Here is a 21,443-nt window from a genome sequence, read left to right on the forward strand (position 1 = left end):
TTAACCATCACACTGCCCTTCCTTGCTCTGATTGTATCGTAAAGAACTGAGAACCCGCAAGCTACTTTACTCTGACTCTTTCCAGCTGCCTTCTGGCTGGGTTCTGCAATGGGTGTCACTGGCGGAAGATTAGAAGAGAAGCTAAAAGGGGTCTTCTTGTTTCCTTCTTTTGGCTGGTCCTCTGACAGTGGCGGCAGCAGGTGGATGTAGCCTCCTGGATTCCAGCACAGTTGCCGTAGAAGCAGCCAGTGCAGCAGCACAGTGACTGTGGACTCGGGCTGGAGGAGGCAGTAACAGTGGTGTGACTCTGGGGTCTTGTAACAACAGCGGGAATGCAGACTCCTCCTTCCCTGCAAGGTGCTATCTGTGGTGATTCCGGTAAGAACCAAAGCAGCAGTGGAGGCTCCGGCAGCCTCGATAGTGCAGTCGTCTTTCTGGCAGCGTGCAGTGGCTCATGCCTGTAATCCCAGCACTTTGGGAGGCCAAGGAGGGCAGAGCATCTGAGGCCAGGAGTTCGAGACCAGCCTGGCCAACATGGTAAAACTCCATCTCTACTAAAAATACAAAAATTAGCCAAATGTGGTGGGGGGTGCCTGTAATCCCAGCTACTTGGGAGGCTGAGGCAGGAGGATTGCCGGAGCCCTGGAGATGGAGGTTGCAGTGATTGCACTACTGCACTCCAGCCTGCACGAGAGTGAGATTTTGTCTCAAACAAACAACAAGGACAAACATTCTTTCCTGTTTGCTCCTACAGCCTAGAAGTGGTGGTACCTTCCTGCAGCTACTAATCTTTAAATACCTTCACTTTATCCTTTTGTTCTTTTAGCCCTTCCAACATCTTTGTAACCAGCTCTGTATATTACATTCGCTTAGTCTGAAATACCTGGGGTGGTTTTTGTTTTCTTGAGCATATCTCTGATTTATGAAAATTAGGCATAGGCTGGGAGCGGTGCCTCACGTCTGTAGTTCCAGCACTTTTGGAGGCTGAGGTGGGTGGATCACGAGATCAGGGGTTCAAGACCAGCCTGGCCAACTTGGTGAAACGTTGTCTCTACTAAAAATACAAAAAAAAATTAGCTGTGTGTGGTGGCATGTGCCTGTAATCCCAGCTACTCGGGAGGCTGAGGCAGGAGAATTGTTTGAACCCGGGAGGCGGAGGTTGCAGTGAGCCGAGTTCATGCTGCTGCACTACAGCTTGGGTGACAGAGCAAGACTAGAAAGAAAGAAAGAAGGAAAGGAAGAAAGAAAAAAAGAAGTAAAGAAAGAGAGAGGGAGGGAGGAAGGAAGGAAGGAAGGAAAGAAGGAAGGAAGGAAGGAGGAAAATTAAACTTGTCTTTTTTTTTAAATTGTTTAATTTTTTTTAGAGACAGGGTCTTGCTATGTTGCCCAGGCTGAACTGGAACTTCTTGGCTCAAGCAATCCTCTCACTGTAGCCTCTTGAGTAGTTGGGACTATAGGTGCACACTATTGTGCCTGGCCTTATGGTAATTCTACATCTATTTATTATTATTTTTTTTGAGATGGAGTTTCGCTCTTGTTGCCCGGGCTGTAGCAATGGTTCAATCTTGGCTCACCACAACCTCCGCCTCCTGGGTTCAAGTGATTCTCCTGCCTCAGCCTCCTGAGTAGCTGGGACTACAGGTGTGCACCACCATGCCCACTAATTTTTGTATTTTTAGTAGAGACGGGGGTACGTTCACTATTTTGGCCAGGCTGGTCTCAAACTCTTGACCTTGTGATCCGCCCGCCTAGCTTCCCAAAATGCTGGGATTACAGGCATGAGCCACCGTGCCTGACCTGTAGTGAGCTTTAACATTAGAAAATGTTAAGCCCTCCAACTTTATGACTTGTTCCCAGGATTGTTTGGGTTATTTAGGATTTTTTTATGATTTTAGGATGAGTTTTTCTATTTCTGCAAAAATTGCTGTTGACATTTTTTTTTTTTTTTTAACATAGTCTTACTCTGTTGCCCAGACTAGAATGCAGTGGCACAATCATATTTCACGGTAGCTTTGAACTCCTGGGCTCAAGTGATCCTCCCACCTTAGTCTTCTGAGGTGGTGGACTACAGGCATGCACCACCATGCCTGGCTAATTGCTATTGGGATTTTGATCGGAATTACATTGAGTCTGTAGGTTATTTAGGGTAGTATTGTTGTCTTAATCATATTAAGTCTTCCAATCCATAACAGGAGATATCTTTCTACTTCTTTAGGTCTTATCTATTTCAGCAATGTTTTGCAGTATTCCATGTATAAGTCTTTCACCTTCTTGGTTAAATTCATTCTCAAATATTTTATTGTTTTGATGCTATTGTAAATGAAAAAATATTTTAATTTCTTTTTTTGATTGTTCTTTGCTAGTGCATGGAAATGAAACTAACTTTTATTTGTTAATTTGGTTTGTTTTGTTTTGTTTTGTTTTGTTTTTGAGACAGAGTTTTGCTCTTGTTACCCAGGCTGGAGTGCAATGGCGTGATTTCGGCTCACCGCAACCTCCGCCTCCTGGGTTCAGGCAATTCTCCTGCCTCAGCCTCCTGAGTAGCTGGGATTACAGGCATGCGCCACCATGCCCAGCTAATTTTTTGTATTTTTAGTAGAGACGGGGTTTCACCATGTTGACCAGGATGGTCTCAATCTCTTGACCTCGTGATCCACCCACCTTGGCCTCCCAAAGTGCTGGGATTACAGGTGTGAGCCACCGCGTCCGGCTAATTTGGTTTTATTTTATTTTATTTTTTTATGATGGAGCCTCGCTCTGTCGCCCAGGCTGGAGTGCAGTGGCACAATATCAGCTCGCTGCAACTTCCACCTCCTGGGTTCAAGCCATTCTTCTGCCTCAGCCTCCTGAGTAGCTGGGACTACAGACACGTGCCACCATACCTGGCTAATTTTTTTTTGGATTTTTAGCACAGACGGGGTTTCACTGTGTTAGGCAGGATGGTTAATTTTTTTAATTTATTTTTTTTTAAAAATCCTTATCATCGGGAAGTCATATGTGTTGATTTTGTGTCCTGCAACTTTACTGAATTCATTTATTAGCTGTTTGTATTTGTGTGTGTGTGTAATCTTTAGAGTTTTCTACATATCAGATCGTGTCATCTGTGAGCAGAAATACTTTTACTCTTTCTTTCCAATTTGGATGCCTTTAATTTCTTTTTCTTGCCTAATTGTGCTGGCTAGAAATTGTTATGTTACATTGAACAGAAGTGGCAAAACTGGGCATACTTGTCTTGTTCCTGATCTTAGAGAGAAAGCTTTTATTCCTTCGTCATTAAGTATGACGTTAGCTGTGGGTTATTTAAAAACACGGCCTTCATTCCTCCTTCCACGTTTATTAAATAGGGACCTTGAATAAAGTCATAAATATTCTTTTTTTATTCATGAAACATTTATTGAGCGTCTTCTCTGTGCTAGTATTTGTTTTATGCACTGAAGATGAAGCAATGAGTAGACACAGTGCCCATGGGAATGTGTTGAAGGGTTTTAAGCAGAAAAATAACATGATCTAACTTTCCTTTTTTTTTTTTTTTGAGATGGAGCCTCACTCTGTTGCCCAGGTTGGAGTGCAGTGGTGCAATCTCGGCTCACCACAACCTCCGCCTCCCGGGTTCAAGTGATTCTCCTGCCTCAGCCTCCTGAGTAGCTGGGATTACAGACATGCGCCACCACACCCAGCTAATTTTTGTATTTTTAGTAGAGACAGTGTTTCACCATGTTGGTCAGGCTGGTCTCGAACTCCTGACATCATGATCCGCCTGCCTCGGCCTCCCAAAATGCTGGGGTTACAGACTTGCGCCACTGCGCCCGGCCTAATTTACATATTTATAAAGCATCCAGGCTGAAATGCGGAGAATAGATTGAAGTAGAAATACATAATGGGAGAAGTCTGAGAGAGATGGTAGTGACTTGCACAAGTAAGGTAGCGGTGAATGTGGAGAGAGGCGGATGAATTTGGGATCTATTCTGGAGGTTGAAGCAACATTGTAAGAACTGGATGACAGAGGAGAGGAAGAAGCAGGAGCTAAGAATGACTCTTAGGTTTCTGACATGAGCAAATGGTGGGGCAAGTCCCTTAGAGAACATAAGGGGACAGCAGGTGGTGACAGGAGGATGAGGCTCAGGTTCGGATATGCTGAGTTTGAGATGTGCATGAGATATCCAGCTGCAGATGTCAGGCTGGCAATAGTAACACAGGGAAAGTTGTTTCTAAGATGGGAGAGACTAGAGCATGTTAAATGCTGATGGGCAGGATTCATTGGAGAGGGAGAGGTTTACAACACAGGAGAAGAGAGGGATAACACAAGGCTTAACGTTCTAGAGCAGGGAGTGGGGGCAGTCCTTGGAGGTATTAGCATTAGATGAGAAGGGCAAAATCGGTGTCTTATTTATCTTTGAATTTGTCGTAGTGGGGAGAAGGGAAGGAAAAAAAATAATAATAAATTTGTTGTAGTGCAAAACTCAAAGTCTGGCACATGGCTGTCATCTAAAAAATATTTGTTGGAAATCTAATTATCAGGCCGGGCGCAGTGGCTCATGCCTGTAATCCCAGCACTTTGGGAGGCTGAGGAGGGGGAATCACCTGAGGTCAGGAGTTTGAGACCAGCCTGGCCAACATGGTGAAACCTCATCTCTACTAAAAATACAAAAATTAAATTAGCTGGGTGTGGTGGTGCACACCTGTAATCCCAGCTACTTGTGAGACTGAGGCACGAGAATTACTTGAACCCAGGAGGTGGAGGTTACAGTGAGCCAAGATCATGCCACTGCACTCCAATCTGGGTGACAGAGAGACTCTGTCTCAAAAAAGAAAAAAAAGTCGAATTATCAGCCAGTGTGGTGGTTCACGCCTATAATCCCATCCCAGCAATTTGGGAGTCTGAGGCAGGTGGATCACTTCAGTCCAGGAATTCCAGACCAGTCTGGGCAACATAGGGAGACTCTGTCTCTATTTTTCTTTCTTTTTTTTTTTTTTTGAGACGGAGTTTCGCTCTTGTTACCCAGGCTGGAGTGCAATGGCTCGATCTCAGCTCACCGCAACCTCTGCCTCCTGGGTTCAGGCAATTCTCCTGCCTCAGCCTCCTGAGTAGCTGGGATTACAGGCACACGCCACCATGCCCAGCTAATTTTTTGTATTAGTAGAGACGGGGTTTCACCATGTTGACCAGGATGGTCTCGATCTCTTGACCTCGTGATCCACCTGCCTCGGCCTCCCAAAGCGCTGGGATTACAGGCTTGAGCCACCGCGCCTGGCCAACTCTGTCTCTACTAAAAATAAAAAACTTAGCCAAATGTAGTGGTGTGCACTTGTAGTCCTAGCTACTCGGGATACTGAGGCAGGAGGTTCACTTGAGCCTAGGAGTTTGAGGTTGCAGTGAGCTGTGATTGCACCACTGCACTCCAGCTTGGGCAACACACTGAGACTCTGTCTCAATAAAAAAAAAAAGAAGGTATCGCGGTGGCTCACGCCTGTAATCCCAGCACTTTGGGAGGCCGAGGCTGGGGAATCACCTGAGGTCAGGAGTTTGAGACCAGCCTGGCCAACATGGTGAAAACCCATCTCTACTAATAATACAAAACTTAGCTGGCGCTGGACGTGGTGATGCTTGCCTGTAATCCCAGCTACTCGGGAGGCTGAGGCAGGAGAATCACTCGAACCTGGGAGGCAGAGGTTGCAGTGAGTTGAAAGCATGCCATTGCACTCCAGCCTGGGCAACAAAAGCAAAACTCCATCTCAAAAAAAAAAAAGATCTTTTCTAGCAATATGCTAAGTTAATAATATGTGCCTGGCATTGTATTAAGCTATTCATATACATTATATTATTTAATCTTCATATCCAGTCTGTGACTTTTTAAATTTTTATTTTTTGAGACAGAGTCTTGCTCTGTCACCCAGGCAGGAGTGCAGTGTTGCGATCTCGGCTCACTGCAACCTCTGCCTGCTGGGTTCAAGCGATTCTCCTGCCTCAGCCTCCCACATAGCTGGGATTACAGGTGCTCGACACATTGCATGGCTGATTTTTTTGGTATTTTTAGTAGAGATGGGGTTTCACCATGTTGGCCAGACTGGTTTCAAACTCCTGACCTCAAGTGATCTGCCTACCTCTGTTTCCCAAACTGCAGGTACAAAAATTTAAACCCAAGTCTGTATGACCCTAAAGCTTAAAAATTAACTGGTTAAATAATTTTCTTCGTTGCTTTTCGTTGTTTTTATTAATCTTTCTTAAACATATACATAGCTCACATTTATTTCAAGGTTTGATATTAGAAGTGTTTTGGGTCTTTATTTAGAAGTTTGGTGATGTCTTTGTGATTGGAAATGCCGTAGAAACTTAACTCTAGTTTATATCAATTGGCCTATGGTAAAATTAGTTTCATTATATATACGTTGTTTTGCTTAAAGTCGCAGTTTTCAAGAACCTGTCAACAAGGTTAAGTGAGGACTTACTGTACTAGCTGACTTAACAGTTTCAGTCCGGGTCTCGTCTGCTGTTAACAGTAATCTCTTGTCAGAGCTAAGGCCCTGCAGTTGCTACCTCTGCCTGACAATTTACCTTTCCTGGAAGATAGTCTAAACTTGGACTTCACAAGTATGCGTGAGCTATTTGCTCTTACACTTCCCAGCAGAGGCTGCATTACGTGGTGGATTTGAGCAGAATGGGGGTTGAGTACTAATTACCCTTCACCTTGCCAATCATGTACTCCATTTGCATTTATTATTAGCATGCTCTTTAGCAGTCGTTTGTCTATGCCGAGCTATTTATGTGAGTGCAGACATGTAAGCGGATTCCTGAGCCAAACTACCTGAGTTCAAATCTAGCTCTGCCATTGACCAGCTGGGACCTCGGATGTTGTAATTTTATCTAAACTTCACTTTCCTTGTCTATAAAATGGGAATAAGAGTTTCTACTGCACAGAGTTATTGTGAGGATTAACTGAGAGAACTACCTAGAGTACTGAATACGGTCCTGGCACCCAGTAAATGCTCAGTTAGCCTGATAATGACAGTAATCTGCACATATGGTAACTTCATCCACTCCAGGGAAAAGAGAAAGAAGGTAGATACTAGTTAGAACTGATTTTTTTCTGTTAAGTGAAATTTCCCTCCAAGGAAAAATCCTTATTTATATTAACCATTTCATAAGTTTTTTTTTTTTTTTTTTTAAACATGCTGTATAATTTTATGGCCCATAAAATGAATTAGGCTGACCATAATTTTAATAAATTTGAAGCAATCCAGCATAAAGATTAAAAGTTTTTCCAGCACCATAGGAAAAGTAAAAAAATAATAAAAAATAAGGCTGGGCATGGTGGCTCATGCCTGTAATCCCAAAACTTTGAGAGGCTAAGGCAAGAGGATCACTTGAGGGCAGGAGTTTGAGACCAGCCTGGCCAACATGGAGAAACCTCATTGCTATTAAACTTACAGGCCAGGCATGGTAGCTCACAACTGTAATCCCAGCACTTTGGGAGGGTGAGGCGAGTGGATCACCTGAGGTTGAGAGTTCAAGACCAGCCTGGGCAATATGGTGAAACTAAAATATAAAAATATTTTATATTTGGGCATGGTGGCACGTGCCTGTAATCCCAGCTACTTAGGAGGCTGAGGCAGGAGAATTGCTTGAACCTGGGAGGCAGAGGTTGCAGTGAGCCGAGACTGTACCATTGCACTCTAGCCTGGGCAACAAGAGTAAAATCCGTCTTCAAAAAAAAAAAAAAAAAAAAAAAGGCCAGGCATGGTGACTCATGCCTGTAATCCCAGCAGCACTTTGGGAGACTGAGGTGGGTGTATTACAAGGTCAGGAGTTTGAGATCTGCCTGACCAATACGTGAAACTCTGTCTCTACTGAAAATACAAAAATTAGCCAGATATGGTGGCGGGCGCCTGTAGTCCCAGCTACTTGGGAGGCTGAGATAGGAGAATCAGTTGAACTCAGGAGGTGGAGGTTGTAGTGAACCAAGATCGTGCCACTGCACTCCAGCCTGGGCAATAGAGTGAGACTCCATCTTAAAAAAAAAATTACAAAAATTAGGCCAGGCGCAGTGTGTCACACCTGTAATCCCAGCACTTTGGGAGGCTGAGGTGGGTGGATCACTTGAGGTCAGGAGTTCAAGACCAGCCTGGCCAACATGGTGAAACCCCATCTCTACTAAAAATACAAAAATTGACTGGATGTAGTGGTGCACACCTGTAATCTCAGCTACTTGGAAAGCTGAGGCAGGAGAATCACTTGAACTCAGGAGGTGGAGGCTGCAGTGAGGCAAGATCCCACCATTACACCCCAGCCTGGGCGGGCAACAGAGCAAGACTCCATCTAGAAACAAACAAACAAAAAATACAAATACAAAAAAAAAAATTAAAAAAATGAAAAAATACAAATAGAAAAATTATTTGGGTGTGGTGGTGCCTGTCTGTAATCCCAGCTACTCGGGAGGCTGAGGCAGGAGAATTGCTTGAACCCAGGAGGCAGGGAGCCAAGATCATGCCACCGCACTCCAGGTGACAAAGCAAGACTCCATCCCAAATAAATAAATAAATAAATAAATAAATGTATTTGAGCTTCATGTAATCAAAAAGTCAAATAATAACAAGTGTTGGAGAAGATGTGAAGAAATGAGAAAGCTAATCCACTGCTGGTATCAATATGAAATGGTACTGCCACTTTGGAAAACAGTCCGGAAGTTCCTCAAATGATTAAACATAGTTACGACATCACCCAGCAATTTCACTGCCAGGTGTATACCTAAGATAAATGAAAACATGTCCACACCAAAACTCGTACACAAATGTTTAGCATTATTCACAACAGCCAAAGAGTGGAAACAACCCTAATGTCCATCAACATGAATGGATAAACACACGTAGTGTATCCATGCATTGGATTATTATTTAGCCATAAAAAGGAACAAAATACTAATACATGATACAACATGGATGAACCTTGAAAACATTATGCGAAATGAGAGAAGCCAGACACAGAAGTCCATACATTATGATTCCATTCATATGAAAGTCCAGAATAGAGAAATCCATAAAGCCAGAAAGTAGACTGGTGGTTGCTTAGAGCTAGGGGAGGTGGGAAGGAAGGGCTAGGTGAGAGATGGCTAAAGGTTATATGGGTTCTTTTCAAGGTAATGAAAGTGTTCTAAAATTGACTCTGGTGCTGGTTGCACATATTGAAGAATATACTAAAAACCATCAGATAATACACTTTTAATGGGTAAACTACATGTTATATAAATTATGTCTCAATAAAGTTGTTTAAAATAAATAATAATGCAGGAGAATCACTTGAACCTAGGAGGCAGAGGTTGTGGTGAGCCAAGATCGTGCCATTGCACTCCAGCCTGGGTAACAAGAGCGAAACTCCGTCTCAAAAAAAAAATTGCATACATATGTATGCGTATACATATGTGTGTACATATATGTACACATGTATATATGTGCGCATATGTACATATATGTGTATGTATGAGGTGATTCTCCTGCCTCAGCCTCCTGAGTAGCTGGGACTACAAGCACCCACCACCACACCCAGCTAATTTTTAAATGTATACATGTATACTTATCTATGTACATATGTATACATATATACATATGTAATAAATATATATATTTATATGTATATAAAATTTTGGCCAGGCACAGTGGCTCATGCCTGTAATCCCAGCACTTTGGGAGGCTGAGGTGGGTGGATCACCTGTGGTCAGGAGTTCAAGACCAGCCTAACCAACTTGGTGAAACCCCATCTCTAGTAAAAATAAAAACATTAGCTGGGCATGGTGGCACATGCCTGTAATCCCAGCGATTCGGGAGACTGAGGCAGGAGAATTGCTTGAACCTGGGAGGCAGTGAGCCAAGATCGTGTCATTGCACTCCAGCCTGGGCAACAAGAATGAAACTCCATCTCAAAACAAAGAGAAAATATTATTTCAAAACATTGACCTAAACGATGTCATCAGAGGACCTGTTACCAATGGCCCTTCATGTTAAACCTGGAGCTTCTGAGAAGGGGCATCACAGAGCAGCTAATGACCAAATTCTACTTCAACATGTTCATTTTATGGGTGATAAAATGAATTTTATAATTTAAAAAAATATTTAGATGAATTTCTCTGTCTAGAAAGATGTTTTGGGACAGTTCAGAGTTTATCATATATTGTCATTGTTAATAAATGTTTTACACGTATTAACTAATTTAATTCCCATAAGAATCCTATGAGGGTACTCCTCCTCCCCCCACCCCCGCTGTTTTTTAGATGAAGACATTGAGACACAGAGAAGTTAAATGACTTGTTCAAAGACAAACAGCTGATAAGTGGCAGAGCTTAGCTTTGAACACAGCACTTTGACTCTAGAGTCTGTGTTCATAGAATTACATTGTATAGTGCACCAAAAAAGTCCACTCTCTTAAAGGAATCTCATGTTATATCCTTTATAAATATGAGTTTCTTCCCTTCCTCACCCCCTGAATAATGCAACCTGTTTTCTGGATTTTCATGCATCTAGCTTGTTTAATTTTATAATTTCAATACTTTATTAAAAATGTGGTAAAATATACATAACATGAAATTTCCCATTTTAACTATTTATTTATTTAAATTAGAGATAAGGAAGGTCTTTATCTGTCCCCTAGGCTGGGTGATGCCATCACAGCTCACCGCTGCAGCCTTGAACTCCTAGCCTCAAGCTATCCTTTCAAGTAGCTGGCACTACAGATGTGCCTCACCGTGCCTGGCTAATTTTTAGATTTTTTGTAGAGATAGGGTCTTGCTATGTTGATCAGGCTAGTCTCGAACTCCTGACCTCAAGCAATCACCCTTACTTGGGCATTTTTTTTTTTTTTCACTTGGACATTTTAATCATTTTATTAAAATAATTAAATTTTTTAATTTTAAAATTTATTATTATTATTTTATTTTTAGAGACGGGGTCTCGCTATGTTACCCAGGCTGGAGTGCAGTGGCTATTCACAGGCGTGATCCCACTACTGATGAGCAAGGGAGTTTTGACCTGCTCCGTTTCCAACCTGGGCCGGTTCACCCCTCCTTAGGCAACCTGGTGGTCCCAGGAGGTCACCATATTGATGCCGAGCTTAGTGCGGACACCCAAGCGGCATAGCGCACTACAGCCCAGAATTCCGGGACTCAAGCGATCCTCCCGCCTCAGCCTACCGAGTAGCTGGGACTATAGGCACGCGCCACCGCGCCCAGCACCATTTTTAAATGGTTCAGGGCATCAAGCACATTCACATTATTGTGAAACTATAACCACTATCCATCTCCAGAACTCTTTTCATCTTGCAAAAACGGAAGCTCTGTACCCAGTAAACAATAACTTCCCATTCTCCTCCTGCCAACCCCTGGCAGCTACCACTCTGCTTCCTATCTCTATTAATTTGACTACTCTATTTGTCCTTCTGTGTGCGGTTTATTTCACTTAGCATAATGACTTCAAGGTTTATCATGTTGTAGCATATGTCAGAATTTCCTTCCTTTTTAAGACTGAGTAATATTCGATTGCATATAAATACATACCATATTTTGTTCATCCATTCATCTCTTGATGGACTTTTGAGTTGTTTCTACTTTTTGGCTATTGTAAATAACGCTGCTACAAATGTGGGTGTACAAATAACTGCTCAAGTCCCTACTTTCAATTTTTTTGTGACTATACAGAAGAGGAACTGCTAGATTATAAGACAATTCTATGTTTAATTTTAATTGTGATGCTTTTTATTTATTTATTTAGAGACAGAGTCCTGCTCTGTCGCCCAAGCTGGAGTGTAGTGGTGTGATCTTGGCTCACTGCAACCTCCAGGTTCAAGTGATTCTCCTGCCTCAGCCTCCCGAGTAGCTGGGACTACAGGCACTCACTACCACACCCAGCTAATTAAAAAAATTTTTTTGGTAGAGTTGGGGGTCTCACTCTTTGTTGCCCAGGCTGGTCGGGAATTCCTGGACTGAAGCAGGCCACCCATCCGGCATCAGAGTGCCGGGGTTACAGGCGTGAGCCACTGCCCCTAGTGTGGGTTTCTGTCTGTCAAGTCAGGAGGGCAGCCACGCATGTTCTTATGGCTTCTGAGCACCTGTGGCCCAGATCCTGTGTCGGGTGTTTAGGTGCCATCCACAGAACCTTCCTAATAACCCTGCCCAGCATAGGCTTTCTTATCTGTGACAAATGAGGAAATGGAGACTAAGATTCTGAACAGAAGACACAGACACAGTAGGTGGTAGGTCTAAATGGGAACCCAGGTCTATCTTACTGCAAAGTCCAAACCGTTTCCTTGCCTCTGCTGCAGCCTGCGAGGAGCAGCTGGGCAGAGAGACTGTGCCTTTGCGGTGATGAGTCTTCCGATGCTCAAGCCGCACCCCAGACCGAGGAAATCAGAATCCTTGGGGATCCGACCCAGACGTCGGTGGTTTTTAGGGTTCCCAGCTGATTCCACTGGGCAACCGGGCTACCAAGCACTGCTTTACCGTACGGTAAGAGGCACATCGCCTCCTCAAGGGCTCTCCAGGTGTGCCTTTCACGAAAGGTTTCGTAAACCTGTTCACGAAACCAAAAATCAAAACCAAGCCACTGCCCACTGGTGGCGGATACGCCCTTTCCTCATCAACAGAACCGACAGGAGGGGCCTTGGTGGGGCTGGCAGTCCCCTTCCCTCCCTACTCAGGTGCCGCGCTGTGGCAGGAAGCCATCCCCTCGGTCGGCCGGTGCGCGGGGCTGTTGCGCCATCCGCTCCAGCTTTCGCAACCGCACCCTGGGACGGCCTTTAGACGCTCCAGCGCGAGTTCCTCAAATGTTTTCCTGCGTTGCCTAGACCGTCCGCTGCTCTGAGTCATGTGCGAGTGGGAAGTCGCACTGACACCGAGTCGGGCCAGAGGGAGCGGAGCCGAGCGCGGCGCGAGGCCGAGGGACTCGCAGTGTGTGCAGAGCGCGGGGCTCCCGGGGTGCCTGAGCCCGCCTGCCCGCCCACCGCCCCGCCCCTGCCGCCCGGTTCCCACCAGCCCGCCCGCCTCTGCGGGACCATGGAGCGGTAACCGAGGAGGAAGCATGCTGGCCGTCGGCTGCGCGCTGTTGGCTGCCCTGCTGGCCGCGCCGAGGGCGGCGCTGGCCCCGGGGGGCTGTCCTGCGCTGGGTAAGGGATTCGGGCGCACCTGGAGGGCTGGGGCAGCTGGCGGCTGGGGGAAACCGCTGTGGCCACCGCAGCCTGGGGGAGGCTGGAGGGAGGAAAGGAGGTGCGACGGCTCCCCTTTTGTGTGGCTGCCTTGAGTTCCCGCGGGCACCTGGCTGTGTGGTCGCGGGCAGTCGCTCTTGCGCCCCCTGCTGCGCCCTGAACCCTTGGCCCGGAGCTCTCCGCGGAAGGTCCCGCGAAGCTGTCCGGGAAGCTCCCTGCGGTCTGTGTTTAGGACTTGACGCTCGAGTCTCCTTCCCAGTGCCCCCATGAGCCTTTATACAACCGCGTCCCAGGCTACTCTAAGGGGAGACTGGCCCGAGAGGGCGCGCCTCAGCCGGGTGGTGTTCCCGCCTAGGGAGTCCTTTCTACCAGCGCCTTTCTTCTCCCTCTGCATTGGGGGTCCACCTCGCCTGGTTCTCCCCCACCCCCGCGGGTGCATGTGTGGATGACAGTGCCCTGACTATGAAGGGACTGACATCACGGGCGCTGAGTCACAGATCCTCCCGCCGCACAGACTCGCTTCAGCGGCTACCAGCTCTGGGAAGCCCAGTGCCCCAGTCCTGGGAATTGAGTCGCAAGGCTGGCAAGGGACTGAGATCTCCTGGGGCTGGCACGTGCTGGCTTCCCCTCCAGATAAGAGAAGGAGCCGTGAGGGAGAGGGCAGGGCACTTGTTGCTCTGATGACTGTAATCTGCCCCTGGCAAGCCAGGCTTTTCTTGGGCTCTGGCCGAATGCCCAGCTGTGTGTCTAGTCTCTCTTCTGGAGGAGCTGGGTAACTGGCTCTCCAGAGGTTTATTTTAGGGTCTGAGTGCTTCTCTGAGGACACAGCAGAAAACTAAGCAGATGGCTGGGGAGGCTGAAGGCTCTGACCTTCACCACTAGATCACTCTGCACTCCAGCCCTAGGTGAACACTCTGATCTCTCCCTTCCGGGAGGTGACTTTCTGTAGCTAGAGGCTGAGCTGGAGTGTCTGTGGCTCTCTTTGCTTTTTGGATGGTTGTGGTCCTTATGACTGGAAGAAAAAAGGAAGGGATTCCTTTTTCAATACACATTTGTAACTCCTGCCTGCAACAGCCACTGTTGATTGAGGCATCCATTCAGGGTTTTCTAATCCTCCACTGTATCTACATATAACTTTGTTTGAAAGAGGAGACTGAGGTTCAGGAAGGCTGGGATGGAGGTTGACAGGCCCCCGTGGTGGAGGCTCTGTGCTCCAGTGTGGTAGATCGCTAAGACTCTCAAAGATCACCAGGCAGAGCTGGGGGCACTGGGGCAAGCTGAGAGTCACTCTTTTCTGGCTGAGTGCTGGGGCAGAAAAGGCTGACGGAGGGAAGTGGAGGCCCAGGCTTGCCCATGGTGGTGTCAGAGGGAGGCCAGACAGGTTCCAGGCCTCAGCCGGCCTCAGGAGCGAGCACGGCTCCCTCGTCTGCCTCTGTTGCTGCTCGCACCAGCCTGGGGCTCCTGCCCCAGGGAAGTTACTGCTGTAGTCGCCACCACCTGTTGCTCCCGCGTGGATGCTAGGCCCTTCTCGGGCAGGCAGTTGTGGTCAGTTTTTCGTTTCCCTGCTGCTCAGGAAGGATGGGCAAGGTGGTCTCATGGCCTGCACAGCCCATGAAAGGCAGAACTGAGAGTTTGGGGAGGAAGTGAAAGTCCTCCCAGCTCAGAAGGAAAACGCAGAGAAGTAGAACTTACCCAGCTCCTCTCCCACACCCACACAGACTCAGCCCACAAACTGGAGAGTAAAAATAAAGAAATCGTACAGGAAGCATGGAGCAAATGACTGTGAGATGTTTCGCTTTAGAGAAGTGAGGAGCAGAGTGGGAGCAGAGGCTGGGGTTGGCTGAGAGGGGAACTCCGCAGGCACAGCCTGCGGGGCTCTTTCTTAGAGCCCAGAAGTTTGTTTTCCTGGGGATCAGCCGCCGCCCACACACCCTGGAGCTGCCAGGACCCCTCAGGTGTGCTCCTTGTCTAAGGGTCTGGACGAGCTGGGACTTAGGCTTCTCCCAGCTCTAACACTCTGGTGTTGGAAGGCTGGACTTGGATGACTCCGTTCCCTCTTCCTACTGCAATGCAAGAAAATACACAACAGAAGTACGCATACCTTTAAGTATCTCAAAGACCTTCTGAATTTCCTTCTAGGGCAACCTCTTCCTGCCCCCAGTACCCACATGCATGCCTAGCCTCATCCTAAATCAATATTTCTTAAAAGCTTAGTTCTGAGTCTAGCATCAGATTTGGTGTGTGTGTTGCGTGGGAGGGCTTGGTAAACATGATGATTCTTGAACCCCAACCCAGATTTATTAAATAAAAACACCTGGGGGTGAGGCCTGGGGCATGTCCTTTTACACAGAGTGCCCCTGGTGATTCTTAGGCACTGTCAGGTTTGAGGACGGCTGCCTAAATGGTGTCATTGAGGAACGGAATGAAGGCCCTCCCGCACCAGGCTCTCTGTTGCCAGAAATCTCTTCTTGCTTTGGCTTGCTACTTGTTTATTCATTGCAGCAAACATTTCTTGAGTCTGTGTCAAGCCGATGAGGCCTGCGTAGGATCAGCTACGCAGACTCCACCGTAAAAGAAGCCTGAAAATGGTCATGTGTAGGGACTGAGAAGCCCCAGACTCTGACCCAGCCACTGGGTACCGACTACCCATGAACAAGATCTTCTGGCTTGGGGTCAGGGGTGGTTAGAGAGAGGAAGCTCTTCTGACTATGGACCAAGATCCCAAGGCAGGAGGCACACTGACCCTGACCCTCATCTCCAGCCCTCAGCAGCTGGAGTAAACAAATACTCCCCTCACTGGGTGTTTGTAGATGATACGAGGTAACCTAAGTGCTCACTGCTGTAAATACACACTCCCTGCCCTGCTGTCCTGAATCCCTGTCCCACCAGGCTGGAAGCCACAGACCCAGCAAGCAAAAGCGTTTCCAGTCACTGAATCTAGTCTGGATTGAAGCAGTGCTCTCTAATACAGTAGCCACTAGCCACGTGTAGCTATTTAAATTTAAGTTACGCCAGCGCAGTGACTCACGCCTATAATCCCAGCACTTTGGGAGGCTGAGGTGGGCGAATCACCTGTGGTCAGGAGTTTGAGACCAGCATGACAAACATGGAGAAACCCCATCTCTACAAAAATACAAAAAAATTAGCCAGGCGTGGTGGCGCATGCCAGTAATCTCAGCTACTCGGGAGGCTGAGGCAGGAGAATCGCTTGAACCTGGGAGGCGGAGGTCGCGGTGAGCCAACATCGCGCCATTGCACTCCAGCCTGGGCAACAAGAGCGAAACTCCGTCTCAAAAACCAACAACCACAGCAACAACAACAAAACAACAACCACAAAAACCCGGGCGTAGCTGTTTCCTTCCAGTGGGGAGACTATTGATGGGATGTGAATTAAGTATGTGGTCTGCTAGTGACTAGTGTTAAGGAGAAAAAATAAAGCCAGAGAGGGAGGCAAGGCCCGTGTGTTTGTGGCAGAGTGGGGTACGTGGTGTCTCAGGTGGGAGGCCAGGGAAGGCCTTGCTGAGAACATGATATTTGAGTGAAGACCTGAAGGAAATACACAAATCTTTGGAGATTCCTATATGTTTAACAATCTGTGTTACCTGAGGGTCTGTTGTGTTCTGGAGCAGAGGGCTCTGTGGGGACGCATGGATGTCCCCTGTCCTGGAGAAGTATCTTTGGTATGACAAGTCCTTGGCCCTTTAGCTCCTTGAACTCTAGCAGAGGGAAGTGCTAAGTGCCAAGTCATTAACTGTAAGTGAGATCCTAGAGGGCTGGAGTGGCAAGGGGAAGGTGGCAAGGAAAAGCCTTTTTTTATGATACAGGATCTCACTCTTGTTGCCCAGGTTGGAGTGCAGTGGCTCACTGTAGCCTCGACTTCCTGGGCTCAGGTGATCCTCCCACCTCAGCCTCCTGAGTAGCTGGGACTACAGGCGTGTACCATCATGTCTGGCTAATTTTTTGTATTTTTTGTAGAGACAGGGTTTCACTGTGTTGCAGGCTGGTCTGGAACACCTAGGCTCAAGCAATTCACCCGCCTTGGCCTCCCAAAGTGCTGGGATTACAGGTGTGAACCTTTGTGTCCAGCTGGGAGTTTTTTTGTGTGTAGTTAATCTGTGTTCTTTACCCCCTCCTCTTGCCTGTGATCTGAAGAGGTCAAAAGTCCTCGGCAAAGGCAGAGGCTTTTCTGCCACTGGGTTCAGGCTTGACCTTAGCTGGACCTCAGCAGCCTCCCCCACTCCTGCCCATCTGTCGGGTGGCTTCTGCCCAGAGGAGTGTGCCCCTGAGGCCCTGCATCCAGCCTGTCTCCCCAGCGGCACCTGTTCCCTGAATCAGCTCCCATTCCGCTTCCCAACTGCTTTCCTGAAAAGCATCCTTTGGTCTTCCCTCTCTATATGATAGTTACAATAACTGTTACCATTTAGGCTTGCCAACTGTGTACAAGTAGCTGTGCTAGGCCCTTGGCATCTGTGATCTCATGTAATCTTCAAAACAGCCTCAGGTGAGAGGACCGCTGGCCCCGTTGCATAGATGGTGGGCTGCAGGACAAGATGAGAAGTCAATTTTGCACATATGGAAACAGAAATGTCTTTTGTTTTTGTTTTGAGATGGAGTCTCTCTCTGTCTCCCAGGCTGGAGTGCAGTGGCTCGATCTAGGCTCACTGTAACCTCTACCTCCTGGGTTCAAGTGATCCTCCTGCCTCAGCCTCAGGAGTAGCTCGGATTACAGGCGCCACTATCATGCCCAGCTATTTTTTTGTGTTTTTAGTAGAGATGGGGTTTTCACCATGTTGCCAGGCTGGTCTCGAACTCCTGATCTCAAGTGATCTGCCTGCCTCGGCCTCCCAAAGTGCTATAGGATAGCAGGCGTGAGCCACCGCGCCTGGCTGAAACTGAAATGTCTACTAGACAATCAAGAGAGGATGGTGAGGAGTTGGATATGGGAGCCGTAAATTTGGGAATGAGGACTGAGCTTGAGATATAAATTTGGGAGTCACATGCCGGCAGATATTATTTCAAGCCTTGAGAGTGACTGAGGTCCCCTACATTCATTCATAGGACTTTTTGGTCAGGGGAACGGTTTGCAATCCACATCACTAGAAATGAATTTCCTGTCTCTGAAAGAGGCAGTTGGGACAGCAGAGAGAAAACACCTTTCGAGGCAGGCAATCCAGGCCTGCCTCCTCACTAACCATTTCACCAGCTAGGGGACTTTGGGCAAGTCACTACAAGCTTTAAAGTATAACATACTTTTTGAGCCTGGGTGTGGTGTATCATGCCTGTAATCCCAGTGCTTTGGAAGGCCAAGGCAGGAGAATCACTTGAGCCCAGGAGTTTGAGGCTGCAGAGAGCCGTGACAGCAACACTGCACTCCAGCCTGAGTGACAGAGCAGGATCCTGTCTCAAAAAAAAAAGTATAAAATACAGTAACAGACAAAAATGCATGCTTGATGAATGTTGACCATAAGAGCCTTTTTTTTGGTGTTTTTTTTTTTTTTTTGAGACAGCGTCTCTGTCACCCAGGCTGGAATGCAGTGGCACAATTTCAGCTTACTGCAACCTCCGCCTCACGAGTTCAAGCGATTCTCCTGTGTCAGCCTACCTGAGTAGCTGGGATTACAGGCACCCACTACCATGCCCGGCTAATTTTTTTCCCCTCAAGATGAAGTCTCGCTTTGTCACCCAGGCTGGGGGGCAGTGGCGCGATCTCGGCTCACTGCAACCTCTGCCACCTGGGTTCAAGTGATTCTTTTGCCTCAGCCTCCTGGGTAGCTGGGAATATAGGCATGTGCCACCATGCTCAGCTAATTTTTGTATTTTTAGTAGAGACAAGGCTTCACCATGTTGGCCTGGCTGGTCTCAAACTCCTGATCTTGTGATCTGTGGGCCTCAGCCTCCCAAAGTGCTGTTTTTACAGATGTGAGCCACCGTGCCCGGCCTCTAAGAGCCTATTTTGATGGGAGGAGGGCGATGCTATAATGTAAGGACTTTCTCCCAGAAAAAGAGAGAGAGGCGCTAATGTAGTGGGGATAATAATTACAATTGCTCACATTTTTTTGAGAGATTAGTATGTTCTGAAAATAGTGCTGAGGTTTTTGCATTAATTAATTATCTAATGTAATCCTCACAACAGCATTTGAAGTACCTGTGGTTATTATGTCTATTTTATGGATGAGGAAAGTGAGGCCTAGAGAGGTCGAGAAACAAGCCGAAGGTCACACAGCTAGTGAGTGATTGAGCTAGGGTTGGAACTTGGGTATATCTGAATCCTGGGCTTGACCTCTAGACCCCTGCTCCTGTGGACTAGGAAAGAGTTCACTTATTTTTATTAAATAAAGAATTTCCCTTTTTTTTTTTTCTTGTATTTCATTATATGGATGTACTGAGTTTATTTACCTGGTTCTCCCTTTTTTTTTTTTTTTTTAAGATGGAGTTTCGCTCTTGTTGCCCAGGCTGGAGTGCAGTGGTGCGATCTTGGCTCACCGCAACCTCCACCTCCTGGGTTCAAGCGATTCTCCTGCCTCAGCCTCCTGAGTAGCTGGGATTACAAACTCCTGACCTCGTGATGTGCCCACTTCGGCCTCCCAAAGTGCTGGGATTACAGGCGCGAGCCACCGCGTCCGGCAGCCCGGTTCCCTTTCGATGGATGTTCAGTTGTTTCCCTCTTCCTCCTACGGACCCTGCTGTGGGGAATAGCTTTGCAAATGCCTCTCGTGTGAGTGCGAGTACGCCTGCAGGATATACTCCCCAAAGGGGAACTGATGGGCAAAGGCCATGAGATTTGTCATTTTGAGAGCGAATAGAAGTTGTACCAATTTATACTTCCAGCAGCACTGTGAGAATGCCTGTGTCCCTACGGCCTTGCCAAAAGTGTGCTATTAAACTGGTATCTACGCAGACAATGGCTTCTATGTGGAATCAATTTGCATTTATCTTATCTGGATAAGATTGTATGGGTTTTTTAACGTATAACTGACATTTGCATAATCTACTTGGACCTGCCTATTCTTATTCATTGCTCATGTTTTAAAAATTGGGTCGTTGATCTCATTGTTTACAGGAACTCTTAACATATTAACATGCAATACATGAGTTCTATATTTTTTCAATTTGTCTTTGACTTTTTTTTTTGGTGGTGGGAGTGGTTTTCTGACAGCCTTTTTTTTTTTTTTTTGAGACTGTATTACCCCTGCTGGAGTGCAGTGGCATGCTCATGGCTCACTGCAGCCTCAATTTCCCAGGACTCAAGCGATTCTCCTGCCTCAGCCTTCCGAGTAGTTGCTAGGCTGGAGTGCAGCCATCTCAGCTCACTGCAACCTCTGCCTCCTGGGTTCAAATGATTCTCCTGCCTCAGCCTCCTGAGTAGCGGGGATGTGCGACCACATCCAGCTAATTTTTTTACTTTTAGTAAAGACAGGGTTTCACCATGTTGGCCAGGATGATCTTGATCTCTTGACCTCGTGATCTGCCCACCTTGGCCTCCCAAAGTGCTGAGATTACAGGCGTGAGCCACCTCAGTCGGCCTAGTTTTGTATTTTTTTAATTTAATTTTTTTTTTTGAGATGCGGTTTTGCTCTTGTTGCCCAGGCTAGAGTGCAATGGTGCGATCTTGGCTCACCGCAACCTTTGCCTCCTGGGTTCAAGCAATTCTCCTGCCTCAGCCTCCCAAGTAGCCTGGATTACAGGCATGCACCATCATACCTGGCTAATTTTGTATTTTTAGTAGAGACGGGGTTTCTCCACGTTGGTCAGGCTGGTCTTGAACTCCTGACCTCAGGTGATCTGCCCGCCTCAGTTTCCCAAATTGCTGGGATTACAGGTATGAGCCACCTTGCCTGGCCTATATTTTTTGCAGAGATGGGATTTTGCCATGTTTACTCAGGCTGGTCTCAAATTCCAGGCTCAATCGATCCTCCCACGTTGGCCTCCCCAAAGTACAGGGATTACAGGTGTGAGCCACTGTGCTTGGCTGCAAATCTGTGCCTGGCTGCAAATTTTTTTTTTTCCAACTGCAGTTGAATTTACCAGTCTCTATAGCTTCTAGGTTTTGTGTCATAATAATATCTTTCTCATTCCAATATTTTATTCCATTGTTTTTTTTTGAGAGAGTTATCCACCTTTATTGGAGGAAACCCTGCACTGTAACTGGTTTTTTTTTGTTGTTTTGTTTGTTTTTTTGAGATAGAGTTTCACTCTGCTGCCCAGGCTGGAGTACAGTGGCGCCATCTCGGCTCACTGCAACCTCCGCCTCCTGAGTTCAAGT

This window comes from Aotus nancymaae, unplaced genomic scaffold (genome assembly GCF_030222135.1).
Source record: "Aotus nancymaae isolate 86718 unplaced genomic scaffold, 86718_ANA_hifiasm-v0.15.2.pri h1tg000108l, whole genome shotgun sequence".
In the NCBI taxonomy this organism is placed as follows: Eukaryota; Metazoa; Chordata; class Mammalia; order Primates; family Aotidae; genus Aotus; species Aotus nancymaae.